This window comes from Castor canadensis, chromosome 9, assembly GCF_047511655.1.
Source record: "Castor canadensis chromosome 9, mCasCan1.hap1v2, whole genome shotgun sequence".
In the NCBI taxonomy this organism is placed as follows: Eukaryota; Metazoa; Chordata; class Mammalia; order Rodentia; family Castoridae; genus Castor; species Castor canadensis.
Genome location: NC_133394.1, coordinates 81,690,743 through 81,715,780, shown reverse-complemented (window position 1 = coordinate 81,715,780; position 25,038 = coordinate 81,690,743). Strand labels below are relative to the sequence as shown.

Below are 25,038 nucleotides of genomic sequence, written 5' to 3'. Positions count from 1 at the left end.
ATCTAAGTAGGGCTTGCAAGTAGAGCTTAATAATTGTCTGTTATTTGCATATTTTAGCCACTCATCAGGAAGAGGTCTATGTTTGCAGAGATGGCATTGTGGTATACTGTGGAATTCAGAGTGGCAGGCCACCACACTGAGCAGTGACACAGGGCATGAAGAACAGTCACTTCCCTAAGGAACACAGTGAGAACATCCAGAACTGATTTCCATACTGCACTAAAGGATGACCTATCCAGTTTCCTGTCATCCTGAGACTGGTGACTGCACAGTTGGCTCTGAAGTCTGAATTTTAGAGCAAGAGGGAATTAGATGCTAGCTTGTGTACATATTTATTTATTTATTAATAAATAAATAAATAAATATGTGGAGAAATATTTATTTATTTACTTATTTATTTTTGTGATACTTGGGCTCGAATTCAGGGCTTCATGCTTGTAGGGAGGTTCTCTACCTTTTGGGCCTTGTCCCCAGCTGTTGGGTATTTTGGAGCCAGGGTCTTGCTTTCTGCCCAGGCTAGCCTGAATTTCGATCTTCATATTTTATGCTTCCCACAGTAGCTGGGATGACAAGCACACACCACCATGTCCAGCTTTTTTCCATTGAGATAGGGTCTTGCAAACCTTTTTGCTTGGGCTGGCCTAGAACTGCAATCCTCTGGTTCTCAGCTTCCTGTGTAGCTTGGGATGTCAGTTGTGTGCCATTATGCCCAGCTATTGGTTGAGATGGGGGTGGGATCTCATGAGTTTTTGCCTTGACTGGCATGGGACTAGAATTCTCTTTATCTCAGCCTCCCAAGTACCTAGGATTACAAGAATGAACCACCCATGTTTGTTGTTTGTTTTAAGTAATGAATCTATGAATTAAAAGCAATGACTGTATCTCATTTAAAAATGGTTCAGCATGTGATAACTCTACCTTGGCTAGTTCTTCTTTTTCTCTGTCTATTGCAGAGTTGACTTCCATGACTTTTAGAAAGGTTTATAGGAGGGTGAGCCAGGGTGAATATGATAGAGTACTTCATATACATGTATGAAAATAGAATAATGAAACCCATTAAAATTGTTTAAAAAGGGGAGAGGGTGGATAAGAAAGAGTGGCCGAGGGGATGACTTTGATCAAAGACTATATGCATATGTATGGAAACATCACAATGAAACCCCTTTGTACAATTAATATATCCTAATAAGAAATAATAAAAGATTTGCAACAGTGTTAGTTTCATCAATTGTAAACAATATTAATTGATTTTTCTCCTATGACAGCTGAGGGTGTGGTTCATATTTTCATCTTATTCCCTTCTCCCCATTTTCCCAATATAATGATGTCACTCTAGTATTTCTGTTAGCCTTTATTTGCAACTTTAGGGGACATGCACTTTTTATGTCTTGTTCTAGCAACTATAGGCTACCACTGTTGGCTTCCCATTTTGTAAGAGGAGGAGATACCCCATTCTGAGGATACGCTTGGCTGTCCACTTCTACCTCCTAATTTCTATTTTCTGTATGTATACTTTCACCTTATCAGGACTGATATTATTTTTTTTTCTATTTTTGCAGCTATAACAAGCATTTGTTTACCCTATTGTTTGATTCTGAAGGCTGAAAGCCAACAAATAGTGTTTACATCCTGTGCCTAAGTAGTGGTCTTTCTCAGTATGACATTGCTTAATGGACTGCCCAGGCAGAGAAGACCAGAAGAAATTGGTGTCATCTCAAAACTATGAATAACTGGACTTTATGAAGTCTGAAGCAGTATAGTGTTAGAGCAGAACCTCCGAGCTTATGTTAGATTTTTGGCTCTGTCAGTTTCTAGTCGTGTGAATTTGAATAAACTATTTTACTCTTTGTACTTCAGTTTCCTTATCTATAAAATAAGGATATTGGCAGTTATCTTATAGGCATGTTTTTGTTTATTTTGGCAGAACTGGAGTTTGAACTCAGGGCTTCACGCTTGCTAGAAGGGTGTTCTACCACTTGAGCTATACCTACTGCCCATTTTGCTCTGGTTATTTTGGAAACAAGGTCTTGTTTTTTGCCCAGGATGGCCTGGACTGCAATCCTCCTATTTTACACTTCCTACTGTAGCTAGGATGACAGGTGTACACCACCACTCCTGGGTATTGGTTGAAATGGAGTACTGTAAACTTTTTGAGATGGTTGGCCTAGAACCATGTCCTCTGGATTTCAGCTTTCCAAGTGCCCTGGATGACAGGTGTGAACCACGGCACCCGGCTCTGCGTGGCTCATTGTAAGTGATACATAAATTTTGAAAAAAAAAAAAAAGTCTTTCAGTAAAAATGAAGAAATGCTAGAAATATATACATATATTTAGTACTATCATAGACTCATTATGCCTGCTGTCATTCATCATAGGTACATTTATTTGACACTGCCTTCTTAAGAGGATATCATTGATTATTTTAGGATATGAAGGTTTGAGTTTTTCACTCTCAGTAATATCAAACTCACCTTTAGCCTGTGGCTTTGTCATTGTGGAGCTAGGAAACAAACTCAGGCCATTCCTGTGCTAGGCAAGCACACTACCACTGAGCTATACCCCACCCCAGCACTATGACCTTGGCCTTAGTAATTTTCAATATCAAACTCCCTTGGAGAATTGCATAAATATTATAAAATGCTAGGGTAGACTGTTCCCTCTTGTCTATCACCAAGGGTAGCTCTGTAGCAATTATGACTATTGTGAGACTGTTTTGACGGAAAGTAGGCATTAAGGACTCAGAGACTGTGGTGACTGTAGAGACATGCCACCCAGATGTTCCCTCCATCTGCTGTGTTTGCTGTGTGAAGACAGCTTTCAGGTGGTGGCCACTTCCAGGATCGCTTCAGCTGCAGAGACTGCCTCGCCTAGAGTAGTAGGGAAAGTCATCATGTGGATACAGGACAAAGGCATAGATAGTGAGAAAGGAGAAAACACTCCAAAGGCATTTGATGAAAACACAATGTGAAACTCTAAAATGCAGTAGCACAGATTCCTTGTCATATGTTAATGGCTTTAGAAACTCATCTAAGGAAAAATCTAGAGATAGCCAATATGGCAGAGTTACTCTGACATGATTATTTTGTGTCATTGCCCCTTGTTTTCCTTGGATATCTTTTCAGCTGTTAGATTGTGATTTTAGGTTCCTAAATCTAAGTGTTCCCACTTTCTCTATTTAGAATTGAATAAAAGACTCAGCCTTTCTCTACTGTAGTCTTGTCTCATTTTGCAGGCTATGAAATAAAGCAAAAGCTCTTATTACAGACTACAATGCACAAATTGCCCTACTGGAAAATAGATGGAAATCTGTTCAGAAATAGTCCTAAGTAATTAAATTCACTTACCCAATTCAATAACTCATTTATTGAAAAATAGATGTTTATGGAATTCTTGATTTAATTTTTAAATAACTTTCAATTTAAGCATGCAAGTTAAAGCTTCATCCATAAAAAAAGGAGATGAATCCTCCCTGAAATAAAGAATCCAAGAAAATGCCATTCTTATAGTGTGGGAAGGCTGAGCAGGAGTCTTCCTATTTCTCATAACCAAAAAGTTTTAAGGGATTATTGATAATTTTATCTAACCTAATTTAGCAAACATTAATACAAATTCTTCATGCATATCATAAAGTAGAGAAAAAGATTTCTCTTTTGAAGCCTCCAGTCTAAGGAGTTAGGGAAGACCAATAAGTTAGTTACCCTGAAAAAAAGAAAAACCCAAATATTTCAATAAAAATTAAAGCCACAGTAGGGAAGAGATGGATTTCATTGGCTAGTGTTAAGAATGACTTACTGCAGGATTATATTTGAACTATGTCCCGAGGTAGGGTTAAGACTCTAAAAGGCAGCTATGGGACAGAACATATCAATCTTGCTCCTAAATACAATGAGAGAGAGAGAGAGAGAGAGAGAGAGAGAGAGAGAGAGAGAGAGAAAAGAAGGAGGAGGAGGAAAGGGAAGAGACGTTGGTCCATGTAAGTAGAGGTTTCATTTTCATTTTCAAATAGTGTCATTTTGTTGAAGATCACAGAAATCTTAAAACCATTCAATATTATTAAGATTACGTCTTTCATCTACAACTAAGTCAACTAAAGGAACTCCTGCCCAATTCTAACCTTGTACTTAAAAATTGTGTGTCATCACCTATTAGTATGTCTGAGAATCAATTTTATTGTGATACCAATTTAGGGGTTATACTAGCATTTAAAAAAATCAAATATGTGTATAGACTATTTATAGATATATTTATCATAGGGTATTGCTCTTAGTAGGGGCTGGTCCAACTTGTATTTCAGATTTACAGAGGTAGATGGGGCAGAAGAGAGAATGTGTGTACCTTTTTGTAATGTTTACTTAGCAAACAATAGGACAGTGTTGAGAACTGGAACAAGATTACTGAGGTTGAATCTAATCTGTGACCTTGGGCAAGTTATGTAATTATTCAGTTTCAGCTTCCTGATCTATAAAAGGAAGATAATTGTAATATTTGCTTTACTATGATTATCATGATGATTAAATAAGATAGTTATTAAATGCTCAGACTATGGCTTGTTACAAATAAATTGTGCAAAGTCTAAAGCAAAAAAATATTGAAAATCATTGTTGTAGTTAAATCTGAATTAACCACCATACTTCAGAATTTGAGAGCCACCTGATTTATCAGTAAGAACTTTAGGAGGTATGGCTCAAACAGTACAATATTTGCTTTGCAAGCTCAAAACCCTGAGTTCAAACCCCAGTCCCAAAAAAACCAACAAAAAAGAATTTTATACTAAAAGGCATAGCCTGTGGTATAGCCTTGACTTTGTAGTTCCTCTTTGAGAAGGTAATATGTATAGACATTGAATAAATGAGAAAAGAAAAACACTTCTGAGAGAAGAAAAATGAAAGTCTCAATTCCTAAAGAAGGGATAGTTCAGGGTGGATAAGGAACCTGCCCAAGGAGATACTGAGTACAAGTGGGAGGAATGGGATTTAGATCCAAGACATTTTTAAAAGCTTTTCTAAAATATAATTCATGTACCATACAATTGACCTGTGTAGTATACTAGTCAGTGATTTTCAGAAATACTTAGAGTTGTATAATCATTACGAATCAGTATTTGAACATTTTCATCACCTCAAAAAGAAACCTCGTATCCATCAGCAGAGAATCCATCCATTCTCTTCTATCTCCTAAGACAACCACTAGTCTACTTTCTTTTATTATAGACTTGATTATTCTAGACATTTCAAATGAATGCAACACACAGTAAATGTAAAGTATGAACTCTGCTTTAAAGAAATGGGAAAATAGTTTATTATGAGCTAAATATAAGTGATATGGTTTGGTAACATGGATTCAAGTTACCCTGCATGACATGTTCCACCTTGAAAGAGGTTACATGAACTTTTATAGTCACAGAATAAAAAAAAGTTATAAATCAATGCTTCACCAGTTACAATGGTAGGACTGACCTAGCAGTTAACAAGGAGTTAACCTTTTTTTTTTTTATTTTGGCACTGGGGTTTGAACTCAGGGTCTCATGCTTGTTAGGGCAGGCACTATTACCACTTGAGCCATTCCTCCATTGCTAAAAGCTCAAAACCTTAAGACCCTTGAGGCAGCTTCTCATTCTTGAGCCTGCCCACTCTCCTATCTTGACAGTGTACTTTCTTTTTGCTTTTGCTTTGCTTTATATTGGTAAACCTGCTCCCACTAAGTCTCCTATGTGTCCATCCTTGAATTCTTTCTATGATGAGACCAAGAATCTTCTGGCCTGGGAACTGGGGCCCCAGACCCAGTGACAGGGTCATCAAGCAGACAGGCTACAGTAAGACAGGAAAATCTCTTCTATAGGTTTCAGATGTTACAGCATTCTTAGCATTAGGTTTGATGGAGATTAGATGTCTGTCAAGCTCAGCTGTATGGTCCAAGAGTTTTATCTAGTACTCGTGAGGATGTCAGGTCAGATACACAAGTTGATAGGAAACAGCTATTGAAAGGAGCTAAAGATAGCCCAAGGTAACATTAGCTCTTGATCTGCAACATTTCATCTCTCCACAGCATGATGTGCCACATAGCCAAGGTCAAACAGTCTGCAGGTTCTTGAACATAGATGTGGCTTCTTTGAAGAACTTCAGTTCAAAGCAGAGTATGTGTTTTTTTGTGACTGGCTTTTTTCACCTAGCATAATGTTTTCAAGGCTTATTAAGAATGAAACATGTATCAGTACCTCATTTCTTCCTTTCTTAACCCTTCCCTTTCCCCTCCTCCTCTTCCCTGCCCCTTTCCTTTCTCCTCTCCTCTCCTCTCCTTTCCCTCCCTCCCTCCCTCCCTGCCCTCCCTCCCTCCCTCCCTCCCTCCCTCCCTCCCTCCCTCCCTCCCTTCCTTCCTTCCTTCCTTCCTTCCTTCCTTCCTTCCTTCCTTCCTTCCTTCCTTCCTTCCTGTGGCGCTGAGGATCAAACCTGGGGCCTCGTACACACTAGGCAAGTACTGTACCACTGGGCTACACTCCTAGCCCTACTTCATTTCTTTTTTTTAATCACCAAATAATATTCTATTGTTTGGATATACCACATTTTATTTAGCAATTCACTGAGACATGTAGGTGGTTTCTAGTGTTTTGGATATAATGCTGCTATGAACATTTGTGTTCAACTGTGAACATGTGTTTGATTCCCTTGGATATATACCCTAGGAGTGGGATTGCAGGTCATATGTTTAAAGTTTTGAGGAGTTACCAAATTGCTTCCAACCAGCAAAGTATGAATGACACAATTTCTCTATGTCCTTACCAATGCTTGCTACTTTCTGTTTTGTTTTTTTTTCATTTTTATTAAATTCATCCCCTCAGTGGGTATGGATTGGTATCTTGTCTGGCTTTGATTTTTGTTCCCTAATGAATGGCAGATAATGTAGCACCTTCTCGTGTATATATTTGCCATGTGTATGTCTTTAAGAAGTGCTGATTCAAGTTCTTTGTCCATTTTAAGAATGTTGTATTTTAGTTGCTGAGTTGTCAGAATTCTTTACATGTTCTAGATCCCCTTATCAGATATTTGCTCAGTGAATTTTTTTTCTATTCTGTGGGATGACTTAGCAGTCAATGAGGAAGTTCCTGCTGCTTTAACCTTAACATGAAAAGTAACTTTGAAATGACCAATCTTTTTATTATTTTGTTTCTTTTTCCTCAGCTCTTTTTTTCTTTTTGGTGCTGGAGATTGCACTCAGGGACTCATACATGCTAAGCATATACATTGGAAGAGAATGTGCTTAGCATGTATGTGCTGCACCACCAGCTACCTTTGTCCTTATAATCTATAAACCCAACCCTTCTGCTCAGCTTATTGCAACACTCATTCACTCACTCTATTTTATAGAATGAAATGTTGCTCAATTCTAGAATAACAAATAAAACCCAATTAAGGACTGGTGTGGTAGTACATATCTGTAATCCCAGCTACTCAGGAAGCAGAGAAGTGTGGGGGGGATTGTGCTTTGAGCCTAAAAATTAGTGAAACCTCATCTCAACAAATAAACTGGGCAAAGTGGCATGATCCCAGCTCTGCAAGAGGCATTGGTTGGGGGATTATAGTCTGAGGCTGGCCCTGGGTAAAAAAACAAATTAAAAGGCTGGGGATCGGTGACTCACACTTGACTATGCAGGAGGCAGTGATCAGGAGGATCAAGGTTCAAAGCCAGCCCAGGCAAATAATTCATGAAACCCTATCTTGAAAACACCCATCACAAAAAAAAAAGGGCTGGCAGAGTGGATCAAGGTGTAGGCCCTGAGTTCAAGCCCTAGTACTGCAAAAAAAAAAAAAAAAAAAAACTAAGAAAGGGGGCCAGGGTGTGCAACAGCACCTGCTGAGCAAGTGTGAGGTCCTGAGTTCAAACTCCAATACCACCAAAAACCAAACAAACACAAAATAACACACCTGCATACTCACAAAACAACTAAGACCTTTAAATTTGTTGTCATTTTGTCTTTTGACACTACCTTCACTTTGCAGATGAGAAAACCAAAATTCAGATAAGTGAAATGATTTGTCTAATCTCCCATGATTCATAATGCAGGAATTTAGGACTTTCTGATACCAAGGTCATATTCTTGAATATTATGCTCTTTTTAAGATTATATTTGGATCAGTTAAGGAGACCCAACTCAAATGATGTTAGTTGGCTCCCTGAAGCTAAGCACCCCTTTTGTCAGTGTCTTTAGAATCTGAAGGAAATATTAAAAACAAACAACCCCCGCCCCCAAGCAACACAAAACCACTGAGATGACCAGTAGATAAAAACCCAGTCAATGCTGAGGTAAAGGACAGTCTCTTTAGAACTTCTCTTCCCCATCCAACTCTCTCTGCACTCTGAATCATATCCATCCAAACCGGCAAAATCACCCAGCTTTTGTCCACCTGCAGAGTTAGTGTCAATAGCAGTGACTTATATGAGAGAGGGAAGGTAAAAGAAGGACGTTAAGAAGGTGAATTTGGTTAATGTACTCTCTACACAAGAATGAATATACAATTTTTAAACTTGTTGAAATCACCATAAGAAGAAGACTAAGGTAGAAAGGAAAAAAGTGGAGGGAACGAATCAATTCAGGTATACATGGAAATGTCACAAGGAAACCAACAAACAAAAATGTCTTTTTTTTTTTTTTTTTTTTTTACAAAAACAGAGAACAGAAGGGCAGAACAGATCCTGTCTGGGAAGTTGGTACCAGTAGAGGAGGGAGGTTATGGGGAGAGGGCATAGGAGGGTGAATATGGTACAAATACTGTGTATGCATGTATGTAAATGGAAAAATGAGACCTACTGAAACTATTCCAGGAATGGGGAGGATAAAGGAGAATGATGGAGGAGGTGAATTTGACTATAATATATTTTGAGAACTTTGGTAAATGTCACAACGTACCCACAGGACAACAATAAAAAAAAAAGCAGTGACTATTGCCCTGGTAGGTTTCCAGGGAGGCACCTCTCACAGAAGAGGTCTTTTCCCTTAGACTTTTTTGTGCATGTGAGAGTGATGGAGAAAGCCCTTCTTAAAACATTGGCTTGGAATAGAATTTCCAAATTACATAACATATGCTTAAATGATAAGTTGCTGACGGAGTAATAATGTATGATACCACTAAACAATTACAAGCTATGATGAAGAATTGTATTTATCGTAAGTGGTAGCGTGCTCAGAACTCTAATGATGAGATTATCAATTAAAAGTACATCTGCTTACACATCAGTCTCCTCAGAAAGCACAGTTTTAGTGTTATCATCCTAACTTCAACTTTATGCCATTTCAAAGATGCATTATGTACCTTTGTTTAAGCAATATGATTTATAGTACTAAATTATTTTTATTAAAATTAGCTTATATAATAAGATGTATAGTACATTATTAAATTTCTTACTAGCATAGAACATTTGAGAAAAATACTGTGATTTTTTTTTTTTTTTTTGCTGGGGGTGGGGTTTGAAATCAGGGCTTTGTATTTGAGCCACACTTCCAGCCCTTTTGGCTTTGGTTGTTCTGGAGATAAAAGGATCACACTTTTTTTTTGCCCAGGCTGGCCTGGACAATGAGTCTCTTATTTTAAGCTTCCTGCCATCATGGGGATGTCAGGTGTGCAACATCACACCCAGTTTTTTTCTGTTGAGATGGGGGGATCTCTCTCGCTGACCTGGAACTGCCATCTTCCTAAACTCAGTTGGAATGATAGGTGTGAGCTGCTGCTCCCAGCGGGAAAAGTACTTTTTAATAGTATAGGTTGAGAACTACCATTTAATAGATTTAGATGAGTCAGCATCAATAACAGGAGACCAAGTAGCAAAAGATTACTCTCTGGCTCAAAAAGACAATGCTTGATACAAAATGAAAAAAAGAAAAAGAACAAAATAGAAGGAGGCACAAAATAGGCTTGATTTTCTATAGTGTAAAAAAATGTCTTATTTAATTTGTCCTTTTTTCCAATTCAAGACAAAAAATTGCTATTTATTGATGGAAATCAAATGAGGTATAAATGCCACACATTTGAATAAAGGATTATGAGGAAACGATGACTCCAGCTTAGTTTTTTTTTTTTGCATAAGATGTAAAATTTGTAATACTCTGCATAAAGCAACAACAACATACAAGTTATGGTAGCAAATAGACAAACAAGGTCATCTATCTTAATAAACTACTAATTTATTAAAAGATTAATTTCATGATATTAAATTATAGTAAATTAATTTTGTTCCTGAGATGCCTCAAGTAAGATAGAGTGGAAGAGTAGAGACAGCTTGATGTAGGGCAGTGTCTTTCAGATTTTTTATTTTAGAATCCACAGAAATCTGTTTTACACTTAAAACCAGTGCATATCTGCAAATGCAAAGGGCCTGTGCCCACCAGTGCCTGGCATGTCTGAGTGAAATGCATGGAGTTTTAAAATCAGACTGACCTGAGTTTCCTGACCCTGCCCTTACCAGTCATTAAGCCTTGGACAAAGAACTAAATATTTGTTTCTAGGCTTTTAAAGTTTTTGAACCTGGAGGCAACTCTTGATTAAACGCTTTTGTTTAGAGCCAGTGAAATAGCTCAGGGGTAGAGCACTTGCCTAGCATATGCAAGGCCCCAAGTTTGATCCCCCAGCACCACAAGAAACAATACTGAAACATTATGCTTTCCTTTGATATTATTTGAAATGAATGGACAAAAATTAATTTTAATGTTTAAATACATCTTGATGTATTAGGACTAAGAATGATACAGCATACAAATGCAATGCCAGCTACTCAGAAGACAGAGATCAGGAGTATCATGGTTCAAGGCCAGTCTGGGCAAAAAGTTCAAAAGAGCCCATCTCAACCTGTGGACAGGTATGGTGGTGCCCACCTGTCATCCCAGTCACTTGGGGAAGCATAAAAAGAAAATCTCAATCTAGTCCGGCCTGTGCATAAAGTAAGTAGCCAGAACTCTTGGTCTTAAGCATGTGATTTCTGACCTCTCTGTGGGAGTTTCAAGTCAGTTGGCTGTGTGTTAATTATCTACCTGCCAGCGATAACATTTGGGAGTTCACTGCTCTTGATCTAGATTGAAGTTCAGTCCTCTGAGAACTGCCAGCTCTGTTGCTACTGTCCAGTGACAGAAACAGTCACTCATGAGAGATCAACGTGCAGAGAAGAGAGCAGATAATGCCAACGAGATAGCCAACCTGCATTTTACCTAGCTTCCTTTCGTCAGTGACCTCAGTACCCCCCCGGTCTCAGCTTAGAGCCCCTCTTTCTCAGCACTCCTAGCCCTCCTTCTCACCCACTTGAGTGAGACTACTACAGTTATTGCTTGGATTTCCTTCAATTCCTTGACTCTGTTCTTCCCTGCTCTCCTGAACGCAGCTCACGTGACTTTCTGTTGTAACCATTCTGCTGATGCTCACTCTTTTCATTGGGGTTCCCTGGCAAAGTCCAGCTCCAGTTGAACCCCACTTTCTCTACATCGTGTTGCACAAAGAAGCTGGCCGTTCCTGAAACAAACCAACTGCCCAGCCATGCTGATACGTTCATCTCAAGTGGATCTTAAATACTTCCCAGAGCACATTTCTTTTTTTTTTTCAAAGAAATAGTTTATTGGAAAGAAAACAGGAAGATGCTACAAATTAAATCAAGATGTGAAGGTGAATAGACCCATGAAAGCATTGCTTTTCATGTTTTTTTAAATGTTTCATGTTTTTATTTTTTTTTAATTTATTTTTTTTTTATTCATATGTGCATAGAATGTTTGGGTCATTTCTCCCCCCTCCCACCCCCCTCCCTTACCACCCACCCCACCCCCTCCCTCTCCCCCAACCCCTCAATACCCAGCAGAAACTATTTTGCCCTTATCTCTAATTTTGTTGAAGGGAGAGTATAAGCAATAATAGGAAGGACCAAGGGTTTTTGCTGGTTGAGATAAGGATAGCTATACAGGGAGTTGACTCACATTAATTTCCTGTGCGTGTGTGTTACCTTCTAGGTTAATTCTTCATGAGTTAATGTTTTCTTAGTTCCTGGTCCCCTTCTCCTATTGGCCTCAGTTGCATTTAAGGTATCTGCTTTAGTTTCTCTGTGTTGAGGGCAACAAATGTTATCTAGTTTTTTAGGTGTCTTACCTATCCTCACCCCTCCCTTGTGTGCTCTCGCTTTTATGTTGTGATCAAAGTCCAATCCCCTTGTTGTGTTTGCCCTTGATCTAATGTCAGCATATGAGGAAGAACATACGATTTTTGGTCTTTTGGGCCAGGCTAACCTCACTCAGAATGATGTTCTCCAATTCCACCCATTTACCAGAGAATGATAACATTTCGTTCTTCTTCATGGCTGCATAAAATTCCATTGTGTATAGGTACCACATTTTCTTGATCCATTTGTCAGTGGTGGGGCATCTTGGCTGTTTCCATAACTTGGCTATTGTGAATAGTGCTGCAATAAGCATGGGTGTGCAGGTGCCTCTGGAGTAACCTGTGTCACAGTCTTTTGGATATATCCCCAAGAGTGGTATTGCTGGATCATATGGTAGATCAATGTTTAGCTTTTTAAGTAGCCTCCAAATTTTTTTTCCAGAGCGGTTGTACTAGTTTACATTCCCACCAACAGTGTAAGAGGGTTCCTTTTTCCCTGAATCCTCACTAACACCTGTTGTTGCTGGTGTTGCTAATGATGGCTATTCTAACAGGGGTGAGGTGGACTCTTAGTGTGGTTTTAATTTGCATTTCCTTTATTGCTAGAGAGGGTGAGCATTTTTTCATGTGCTTTTTTGGCCATTTGAATTTCTTCTTTTGAGAAAGTTCTGTTTAGTTCACTTGCCCATTTCTTTATTGGTTCATTAATTTTGGGAGAATTTAGTTTTTTAAGTTCCCTATATATTCTGGTTATCAGTCCTTTGTCTGATAAGTAGCTGGCAAATATTTTCTCCCACTCTGTGGGTGTTCTCTTCAGTTTAGAGATCATTTCTTTAGTTGAGCAGAAGCTTTTTAGTTTTATGAGGTCCCATTTATCTATGCTATCTCTTAGTTGCTGTGCTGCTGGGGTTTCATTGAGAAAGTTCTTACCTCTACCTACTAACTCCAGAGTATTTCCTACTCTTTCCTGTATCAACTTTTAGAGTTTGTTGTCTGATATTAAGATCCTTGATCTATTTTGAGTTAATATTAGTATAGGGTGATATACATGGATCTAGTTTCAGGTTTTTGCAGACTGCTAACCAGTTTTCCCAGCAGTTTTTGTTGAAGAGGCTGCTTTTTCTCCATCGTATATTTTTAGCTCCATTGTCAAAGACAAGTTGGTTATAGTTGTGTGGCTTTATATCTGGGTCCTCTATTCTGTTCCACTGGTCTTCATGTCTGTTTTGTGCCAGTGCCATACTGTTTTTATTGTTATTGCTTTGTGATATAGTTTGAAGTCAGGTATTGTGATACCTCCTGCATTGTTCTTTTGACTGAGTATTGCCTTGGCTATTCGTGGCCTCTTGTGTTTCCACATAATTTAACAGTAGATTTTTCAATCTCTTTAATGAATGTCATTGGGATTTTGATGGGAATTGCATTAAACATGTAGATTACTTTTGGTAGTATAGATGTTTTTACTATATTGATTCTTCCAATCCATGAGCATGGGAGATCTCTCCACTTTCTATAGTTTTCCTTAATCTCTTTCTTCAGAAGTGTATAGTTTTCCTTGTAGAGGTCATTCACATCCTTTGTTAGGTTTACACCTAGGTATTTGATTTTTTTTTGAGGCTATTGTAAATGGAATTGTTTTCATATATTCTTTCCCAGTTTGATTGTTATTAGTGTATAGAAATGCTAATGATTTTTCTATGTTGATTTTATATCCTGCTACCTTGCTGTAGTTGTCGATGGTGTCTAGGAGCTTTTGAGTAGAGTTTTTGGGTCTTTAAGGTACAGGATCATATCTACGAGCTTTTTTTTTAATTTTTTTTTTTTATTATTCATATGTGCATACAATGCTTGGGTCATTTCTCCCCCTGCCCCCACTACTTCCCTTACCACCCACTCTGCCCCCTTCTTCCCCCCCACCCTCGATACCCAGCAGAAACTATTTTGCCCTTATCTCTAATTTTGTTGAAGAGAGAGTATAAGCAATAATAGGAAGGAACAAGGGTTTTTGCTAGTTGAGATAAGGATAGCTATACAGGGAGTTGACTCACATTAATTTCCTGTGCATGTGTGTTACCTTCTAGGTTAATTCTTCTTGAGCTAACCTTTTCTCTAGTTCCTGGTCCCCTTCTCCTATTGGCCTCTGTTGCTTTTAAGGTATCTGCTTTGGTTTCTCTGTGTTGAGGGCGACAAATGTTAGCTAATTTTTTAGGTGTCTTACCTATCTTCATATATCCCTTGTGTGCTTTTATCTTGTGATCAAAGTTCAATCCCCTTGTTGTGTTTGCCCTTGATCTAATGTCCACATATGAGGGAGAACATACAATTTTTGGTCTTTTGAGCCAGGCTAACCTCACTCAGAATGATGTTCTATCTAGGAGCTTTTGAGTAGAGTTTTGAGTAGAGTTTTAAGGTATAGGATCATGTCAAATAGGGATATTTTGACAGTTTCTTTACCTATTTGTATTCCTTTTATCGTTCTTCTTGCCTAATTTCTCTGGCTAGGAATTCCAGTACTATGTTGAATAGGAGTGGAGATATGGGCATCCTTGTCTAGTTCCTGATTTTAGAGGGAATGGTTTCAGTTTTTTTTCCGTTAAATATAATGCTGGCTGTAGGTTTGTCATATATAGCTTTTATAATGTTGAGGTACTTTCTTTCTATTCCTAGTTTTCTTAGAGCTTTTATCATGAAATGGTGTTGGATCTTATCAAAGGCTTTTTCTGCAACTATTGTGATGATCAAGTGGTTTTTGTCTTTGTTTCTGTTAATGTGGTTTATTACGTTTATTGATTTTCGTATGTTGAACCACCCCTGCATTCCTGGGATGAAGCCTACTTGGTCATGGTGAACAATCTTTTTGATGTGCTATTGAACTCAGTTTGCCATTATTTTATTGAGGATTTTGCATCAATGTTCATTAAGGGGATTGGCCTATAGTTCTCCTTTTTGGAGGTGTCTTTGCCTGGTTTTGGGATAAGTGTAATAATGGCTTCATAAAATGTGTTTGGCAGTTTTCCTTCCCTTTCTATTTCTTGGAACAGTTTAAGGAGGGTTGGTATCAATTCTTCTTTAAAGGTCTGATAGAATTCAGCAGAGGATCCATCAGGTCCTGGACTTTTCTTTTTGGGGAGACTCTTGATTGCTGCTTCAATTTCATTTTGTGCTACCGATCTATTCAGGTGATTAATTTCCTCTTGGTTCAGTTTTGGATGATCATATGTATCTAGAAATCTGCCCATTTCTTTAAGATTTTTGAATTTATTTGAATATAGGTTCTCGAAGTAGTTTCTGATAATTTCCTGGACTTTGATGGTGTTTGTTGTTATCTCCCCTTTTGCATTCCTGATTCTACTAATTTGGGTTTTTTCTCTCATTTTAGTCAGGTTTGCCAGGGGTCTGTCGATCTTGTTTATTTTTTCAAAGAACCAACTTTTTGTTTCATTAATTCTTTGTATGGTTTTTTTGGTTTCTATTTCATTGATTTCAGCTCTTATTTTTATTATTTCTCTCCTTCTATTTGTTTTGGGATTTGCTTGTTCTTGTTTTTCTAGGAGTTTGAGATGTATCATTAGGTCATTGATTTAGGATCTTTCAGTCTTTTTAATATATGCACTCATGGCTATAAACTTTCCTCTCAGGACTGCCTTTGCTGTGTCCCATAGATTCCAGTAGGTTGTATTTTCATTTTCATTGACTTCCAGGAACTTTTCAATTTTCTCTTTTATTTCATCAATGACCCATTGTTCATTAAGTAGTGAGTTATTCAGTTTCCAGCTGTTTGCAAGTTTTTTGTCTTTACTTTCGTTGTTGAGTTCTAGTTTTATTGCATTGTGATCAGATAGTATGCATGGTATAATTTCTATTTTCTTATATTTGCTGAGGCTCGCTTTGTGCTCTAGGATATGATCTATTTTGGAGAAGGTTCCATGGGCTGTTGAGAAGAATGTATATTGTGTAGAAGTTGGATGAAATGTTCTATAGACATCAATAGGTCCATTTGATCTATTGTATATTTTAGTGCTTAGATTTCTTTATGATTTTTTGTTTGGATGACCTATCTATTGATGATAATGGGATGTTAAAGTCTCCCACAACCACTGTATTGGAATTAATATATGCTTTTAGGTCTTTCAGGTTATGTTTGATGAAATTGGGTGTGTCTACATTGGGTGAACATAGGTTGATAATTGTTATTTCCTTTTGGTCTATTTCTCCTTTTATTAGTATGGAATGTCCTTCTTTATCTTGTTTGATCAATATAGGTTTGAAGTCTACTTTTTCAGAGATAAGTATTGCTACTCCTGCCTGTTTTTGGGGGCCACTGGCTTGGTAAATCTTCTTCCAGCCTTTCATCCTAAGCCTATGCTTATTTCTGTCAGTGAGATGGGTTTCCTGTAAGCAACAAATTGTTGGATCTTCCTTTTTAATCCATTTCGTCAAGCGGTGCCTTTTGATGGGTGAATTAAGTCCGTTAACATTAAGCGTTAGTACTGATAGGTATGTGGTGATTCCTGTCATTTACTTGTCTTAGTTATTTGAAGGTTTGATTGTGTGTACCTAAGTTGAGGTTACTCTCTACTTTCTTGCTTTTTCTTTTCCTGCAGTTTGGTGCTGCCTGCCCTTTCATGGTTATGTTGGGTTTCACTTTCTGTGTGCAGAATCCCTTGAAGAATCTTTTGTAGTGGTGGCTTTGTGGTCACATATTGTTTTAGTTTCTGTTTATTGTGGAAGACTTTTATTGATCCATCTATTTTGAATGGTTTTGCTGGATAGAGTATCCTGGGGTTGAAGTTATTTTCATTCAGTGCCTGGAAGATCTCTTCCCAAGCCGTCTGGACACTGGCATCTGACAGCGACCTGGGAGCCCTCCTGGTTTCTCCATTTAACGTGAGGTGGAGATGCTCTGCGCAGGCTGGAGGTGTGGAGGAGTCAAAGTTTTGCCTCTTCTTGGTGGTTTTTCCTGTAAGGTGTATCTCCAGCATCTCTCCAAGATTTTACTTTGGGAGGCATGCTTTCTGCTTCTTCCCTCTAACCGCCATCTTGGAATTCTCTCTCCAGAGCACATTTCTTATGATATCTACTGTCCTACTATCTGAAAAAAGTTTTCCTCTCCCCTAAGCTGCAATGTGCTCTCTTTCCTTCCCTCACTCTCAGCTGATGACCTTATGTCCACTGACAAAAATCAAAGCCATCAAGGGATGGTCATCTTGATCAAATCCACCACACCCCAAGGCTCTTTGTGTGTCTACTCTTCCCATGGAGGAGGTGTTCCTGTTCCTCCTCAGGGCGGCTCCTAAGAAGCCTCTGGATTCATGATCTCCAGCCTTTTGCAATCATTCCCTCTTCTTCCTGCTGGAACTGATTTTTAAGCAAGGAGTTCTCAGCTCTGGAAGGCAAGTCTCCTTTCAGAGCCCAGGAGATTGGCTCTATAACAGTCTTAAGAAACCATTTCAAACTGTACAGGAGGAAGCACTTTTTCTCTGCCATTTTCTTTTTTTGTGTTATGTTGCTGGGGGAATGAACCCAGACCCTCTTACACACTAGGCAAGCACTCTATCACTGAGGTGCAACCCCAATCCTCCTTTACCCTCTCCAGTTCAGTATTTGTGGCTCTGTGAGGGGCACAAATTAAAATGACAAAACATTACTGAGAGAAAAGACAAATTCTAACTCATGTATGCATGGAATTTCACAGAAAAATGTGACTCAAGGTAGCAGTTAGGATCTGGGGCTTACATACCATTTTAATAAGGGAAGGGGAGGAAGAGAGAGAAGGGGACTTATGGGAAAATAAACGACTTATAGGAAAGGTAAATGGGCCCTCTAGAAAGTGGATGGGAAATAGGATCATTCTGTAACCATTTCTGTTTAGATGTTGTTATAGTTTGAATATGTTCTCCCCAAATTCATGTATTAGAAATTTTATCCCAAAATTTATGTTGGTTGATGATATTTGAAGGTGAGGCCTTTGGGAGGTAATTAGGGTTAAATGAGGTAATGAACTTGGGGCCTCCAAGATGGGACTCATGGCTTTATAAGATGTCCTCCTTCATAGTAGTGAGGCAGGTTAGCAGGGAAGGAAAATAATTTATCAGGGTCTCTCTTAAGCAAACAAAGCTAACAGGTACCCCAGCATGGCCCTGAACCATCTCCCATCTCTAAATTGTAAATACCCTTGTGGTCAGTGGTCAATATCATTGCAAGACAGCATCCAGAAGAGGTGGCTTGGAGTTTGCCTGGCTTGGAAAAAAAGGCCTGCCCCCAATTTGACCTCCCAGGCCAAGATGAGTGATACTGGCAGTCAGGGAAAGAGGCAGATTCCACGTGGCACCAGTGACTCAGGGGCTTCTTCTTCCCAAAATGCCCTGGACAAGGGAGGACTCCTGCACTTCTGTACTTGTGCAGCACCCAGCTCACAGCTGGAGGATCCAATCAGGGACGGGGAAAGACTGTGTGGACAGAGGGTGACAGAAGCCCAGGCAAATTGAAATGGAAGGTATATCCCACACTACCAGGGGGAGGGAGAGAGAGGATCTTAAACAGGGAAATTCCTGAGGATGTCAGCATACTGTTCCTCATCCCTGGAGGAGTTCCCTGTTTTTACTTTCACCTCGTGTTTCCTTAATAAATACCTTTCACTTTCTGTTTCCCTAATAAAACTTTGCTAAACTCTCTCACTTTTCCTGCCTCTTAATTCTTTATGTGGTAGAGAAAAGGAATCCTTACCCCTAGATAGTAACAAAGTCCTCTTACTTTTAGTTGGTCATATCTCATACACATAATTAAAAGCTAAAAATTAGCATAAGTTCAGGTGAAATATACCCCTTGTTATGTGATAAGTAAATCTCCCAGGCACCCTAGCTACTCCCTAAGGACCGCCCAGATTTTTCCTGCCTTTATAACTTATAAACCTTGCAAGGGTTCACCACTTCTTTCTTTTTCTTTTCTTTCAATAAAGGTTTGCTACTCAATGAATCCTTGCCATCAGGCAGGGGCCTGCTGTTTTTGGCAGTCTTTTCTTTTCTTTTTCCTTACTCTTTCTTTTCTTTTTTTCCAATAAAGTTTTGTCCCTGTTTTGCAATTTGTATTTGTCCAGTTCTCTGTTCAGGTGACACAAGGACTCAAAGTATCCTGGACTAGTGTCTTTTTAGACTACTCAGCCTGGTAATAGTAGCACACTGCAAAGTGCATCACCAGGTGTCAGGGACTTGCTCTTGGGCTTCCCAGCCTCCGGAATGGTAGGGAATAAATTTATTTTCTTTATAAATTACCCAGTCTGTGGTATTTTCATATAGCAGTAGAAAACAGACCAACACAGGTATGGTGCTGACTTCTTTCCAGTGGTAAGAGTCAACTTCTCTGGTTGCACAACCAGCTCCCTGGAAGAGGATTTATTTTAGTTGAATTCCTTTGGGAGTCTCTGCATTCAGGCAGATAATAGGCAGAAAAATTTTACTCTGGTTATTTTGGAGATGGGGTCTCATGAACTATTTACCCAGGCTGGACTTGACTTTTGATTCTCTCAATCTCAGCCTCCCAGCTAGTTAGGATTACAGCTGGTTCTTGTCTTAAACAACTACAGACTCTGCCTTTGTCACATTCCTCTTCACATACCATCCCATTTCTCAATTCTCCTTCATAGTAGCCAGGGGTATATTTTAAAAATAGAAATTTGATTCTAGCAATCTCCCACTTAAATCCCTCCAGGATTCTCACTATACATGTAACAAAATCCAAATTTCTTGGCTCATTTGTAAGCTTGTACACGATGTGGTCTCTTGCTTCCTTCTTGCTTGCATTGACTTGACCTCTTATCAGCACAACTGTACCTTCCATAGAAACAGTGTAGAATTCAATTCCTTTGAGATTTATGGATAAGATAAAAACAATAATTCCTTGGTAAAATTGTTTAAGAAGAGATAAGGAACAAACCAAAGAAGGTCACTAATTTTGTAGAATTCAGTAGATTATTTGAAATTTCTTTCTTGAGGATATTAAATGCTATTTTAAATAACATGATAGAGTTAATATAGCTCCTTGGCCCACACGGTTATTTGATTTTTCATAGCCAGGCACTTGGTATTTTCTAGGGCTGGTTTGCAAGCCAGGAGCTGATTTTCAAAGAGTAGCTATTCCTCTGCCATGAGAGACATAATCCTGCTCTAAAGGCCTAGGATTTTGGCTGTTGACTGTCTTCCTGGGGTCCAATAGAGACTACACTTGGCCTTACAACCCAACAGGGCTAATTCTTGCACCAATGATTCGGCAGGGTTATGTGGACCTAACAGGCCACCTTCAGTACATCATGGACTTGACAAGAGCACTCCCATTGCTCTGGGCCCCACTCACAACTGGCAGTATTCTGAGTCAATATATAAGTGTGTTGAAGCAGTCTTCCCAACAGTCATACTTTCCTATGTGTGTCTTTCAAAACCCCAAGAAGCCATGATGCATCCTCATTCTTTCTAGTGGTGAATGATATAAAGTGCACAACTTTTGCTGGCCTCAGAGAGCCTCACAGATGTACAGATTGTTGGATTTCCATGGGGTTTATCTTTACTCTATGGCACTCCAGTTAGGAGTCCCATTAGGGCATCCAGAATGTATGTCCCTTGCTGCCCACGAGGTCCTTTTAGTATTATGTCTTCAACATAATGGAACAGGATAATGCTCTGCAGAATGTCAAGTCTAGTAAGGACCCTGTGGACTGTACTTGTGAAAAAGCTGTGAGGTTAGCAAAACCCTGGAGTGGGACTCTAACTGCCTTTTGGAAAAGGGAACTGCTTTTGATCCTCCTTAAAAATGATAAGGTGCTGTTCTTGCTTCAGTAGCACATATACTAAAATTAGAATGATACAGAGATGATTAGCATGGCTCCTGCACAAGAATGACACACAAATTCAAGAAGCATTCCTTATTTTTGTATGCATACACATGGAGTATTATTCTGTCATAAGAAGAATGAAATTATGTCGTTTGCAGGAAAATGGAGGGAACTGGAAATCATGTTAAGTGAAATAAGCCGTACTGAGAAAGACAAATGTCACATGTTCTCGCTCATATGTGGAATCTAAACCTAAAAGGAAAAATGAGTGACAAGAGTGTAAAATTGGGGTACTATTTGGAGAGGGTAGAAACTAGCAAGAGGAGGGAGGGTGAAGGGGAGGTGAATATGATCAAAGAACTTCATACATATGCATGGAAATAGAACAATGAAATCCATTAAAATTGTTAAAAAGGGGAGCTAACAATGAATAATTGAGGGGATGAATTTGACCAAAGTTCATTATATGCTTGTATAGAAATAGCACAAAGAAATCCCTTTGTACAATTAGTATACATTAATAAAAACAGAGGAAAAAACTTTCAGGATGTTTTTGGCACTTCAAACATCACTTTGTAAATCTTCATGATAATTCTCTAAGTCAGATCTTATCATTTGCATTTATAGAGGTAGGAACTGGCAGTGGGGAGCTTGAATAACCTGGGGAAAGTCATGCACTGTAGTGTACCGTGGAGCTGGGAATTGAACCTATATCAAAGTCAAAACCCCAAACCCAAGCTCTTTTCATTTTCAACATTTTGTTACTCAGTGATCTTCAGTCTTTATTGTCATCCCAGTGAGAGTCATGCTTGATATCTGAAGTTGGATCTCTCTCTCAGTCTCTCTCTCTCTCTCTCTCTTCAATGCACTCTTCACTGAAGGAGTTGGAATTTATAATTTCCCACCAGACAACTTGATGGGATTAGAAGCTTAGAAACTCTTCATTGGAACACAGGATGTTAAGGCACCCTCTTTACATTAAGTCTACCTACTGATTGCTGGTGAAAAATGCAACTGATAAAGAAAAAAATTTAACAAGGAAAATGGCTATGATATGAAAAATAAATCTCCTTCAAATAAACAGCATAAAATAAAAAGTCAGGATGACAAAGATAGGAAATTATAAAATATGTTTAAATTAAAAAATCATAAGTAAATCAAGGAAATATCAAAAGACGAAATCAAAACCACTGATAGACTGGCTTCCCACCTATCAAATAGCACGGGACTGAATGGGTTCCGGTATCCACTGCTGGTTTCTAAGTGAGATTACCCATTATGTGGGAAAATAGAGGCTAGCCTCAGATAATTGGCTCATCTAGTGCATCCTGGTAATTTCTAAAACAAGTTCAAATTCTATGAAGATGAAACTCAGCACATGTATTGAAAATGCTCCTGGAAGAAAACAAAGTAAATGATAAATAGTCCATGCCCTTGCTTGGACCCCAAGGTCCCCTTGGGGTAATTGAGAATTCCCGTCTGGCTTAATGTCTGCTTTAATAATGACAGAGAAGGACTGAATGGTGTTTAATGATGCTTTAAGCAGATCCTAAAGTGTGGCTTATGACCAACATAAAGAAGGGAAAACAAAGGAACCAGGCACCAGTGGCTCACACCTGTAATCCTAGCTATTCAGGAGGCAGAGATCAGGAGGATCGTGGTTCAAAGCCAGCCCGGACAACTAGTTCATGAGACCCTATCTCAAAAAACCCATCACAAAACAGGGCTGGCAAAGTGGCTCAAGGTGTAGGCTCTGAGTTCAAACCCTAGTACCACACACACACACACACACACACACACACACAAAGCCCACCAATGAATGTCAGAAATAAAACAAACACCACAAATCCCCTCCAGCAGCAGCAAGAATTAAACTCAGAAAGCCCATGGAGCCAAGCTGATAAGCGCAAACCAGAAAGTATTTGTTTGCAGGTTCCCAACACTGGTGTTGGCTGGATGTGCATAACCAGGTGGCATATTTGGTTATCTGAGTTTGCAAGACAGGTGCTTAGAAAGCTGGGAAACACATTTAAAAGACTGTATTTTTAATTATAAATAAACAGTTGCTATGAAGGAAAGCATGTATTTTATAGGAAGTCAGAAAGAAGAATAAACAATTATCAGTGGTCTGGCCACCAAACAGAAATCATCTTTCACCTCACTATATACTTACTTCCTATTCTACCCGTGTATAGATTTTATTTTTTTAAAACATAGTTATAGCCAGGTACCAGAGGCCCACACCTATAATCCTAGCTACTTGAAGTCTGAGAGCAGGAGGATTGCTGTTTGAGGCCAGCCTAGGCAAATAATTCGCCAGACCTCATCTCCAAAATAACCACAGCAAAACACACTGGGAGGGGGTGTGGTTCAAGAAGTAGAGTGCCTTTGCAAGTGCAATTGAGTTTAAACCCCAGTCCAACAACAAAACATGGTTGTTGTTATAATGTATATAGAAGTTACAGTTTTTCAGTTATAATTGCTTTACAAATAGTTTCTTTCTTAAACCATCTTCATAATTGTATATTTTAATAGTTTTATAACATTTAAAATCTATATACTATGGTAAACTGTGCCTTCTTGCTTAGATTCACTTCAACTTTTCATTTTCATAAAAAAATTCCACACTGAACATCTTTGTACATAAAACTTATTTCCTTGCTTCTAAAGGGTTTCTTTGGATTAATTTGCAAAAGTGGAGTTTCTGGATCAAAGAACGTAAGATCTTTATAGATGTTGATAATTTGTTTGCCTATAGGACTTATTTCATTGATTGTAATATGTGCACCACTTGTATTAGGTGTTCTCAATTTTTAATTCTCCTAATTTAAATTAAAAAGTGTGTATTTCATTGCATAACATGTTGCTTTGTAAATTCTTTCTAATTTGGTCCTGAGATTTTTCTCTGGAAGTGCCCTGACAGGGATCCAAGGGAGTTGGTTGTGGATGTTTGCAGTTTGCTTTTTTTTTTTTTTGGCAGTACTGGGGTTTGAATTCAGAGCCTCACTCTTGCTAGACAGGCACTATACTGTTTGAGCCACTCTGCCAGCCCTGTAATGGTGTGCTTTTCATGGGATATTCTTTATCTTGGTGGATGACTTAATGCCTAAGTGTCGTACATGTAACCAGGTGTCCCTCTCACAGGAAACTTGTTTATACTAGCAGACATAGTTGTGGATCTTATCTGAACTAATCTAGATTATTCCTATCAAGATAACCTCTTTCTAGGAGAGCTCTAACCAGGAAAGTAGTTAGGTTCGATTTGTCAGTCAGTTGAAACACAGAGGAGGCAGCTAAAGGAAGCACATGAAGTAATAGAAATAGTTCAATTCCTTACAGATCCTAGAAAGAAGAGGGTGGAGTGTTTGTAGGGCTTACAGTAGGATGTGCAATCTAGTACATACACACTGAACCAAGAGGTAAGCAAGACAGAAACAGAAAGACTTGTGGGACTGAAGTCTTTATTGGAGTCCAGGGTATTACCTAAGCAAGTTTCCCAAGCAGAATGCTAATTGACAGATTTAAAGCAAGAAGGCATGAGTTCCATGGGGCATGCTGTGACTGTGAGATGGTAACTGTGGCACATCTGTGCAGTCCACGCAGGGAGTGGGGTTCAGTGGGGAAAGTCAAGAAGCTTGTATCTAGCTGTCCCCCAGGGAGGTGCTCACTAGGAGACAGTTGTCAAAGTCAGATACCTAGAAGAACTGGGCAAAGGTGAAGACCTGGAAACTGTGTGCAGTGTGACTAAGCCCCTGCTTCTGGTATGAGAAAGTCCAACTTATATTCAGACTAGGTGCTGAGAAGATTTCACTGTAGACTTTGTCTTTATCAAATGAACTGAAAGGAAGAAGTTACAGTTCTCATTCTGCTTTCTCCACTCCCCTTGTGTTTCTTAGGATTGCCTCAATTGGACTAACTATACTCAAAATTGTTTTCTCAGAGTGTACTTTTTGGGAGAATCCAAAATTAAATAAGAACCATTTAATTCATTGTAAAAAAAAGTTTGTGTTCGTTTCATGTAAATTTATTGGGTTGCTATTAGAATGGAATATTTCCCTAGTTAGGTATCAAAATAAAGTAAAATAATAAGGG

General features: G+C 38.7%; 1 protein-coding gene and 1 non-coding gene across 2 annotated transcripts in view; both read left to right on the top strand.

Annotated features, from left to right (window-relative positions):
• The window catches only part of Nudt9 (nudix hydrolase 9), a 64,383-nt gene that overhangs the window by 2,077 nt on the left and 37,268 nt on the right, over positions 1-25,038 (top strand). The gene's annotated exons all lie outside the window — the stretch shown is intronic.
• Positions 20,942-21,044, top strand: LOC141411115 (U6 spliceosomal RNA). Its single transcript, XR_012435956.1, has one exon. It is a non-coding gene; the product is annotated as a U6 spliceosomal RNA (small nuclear RNA).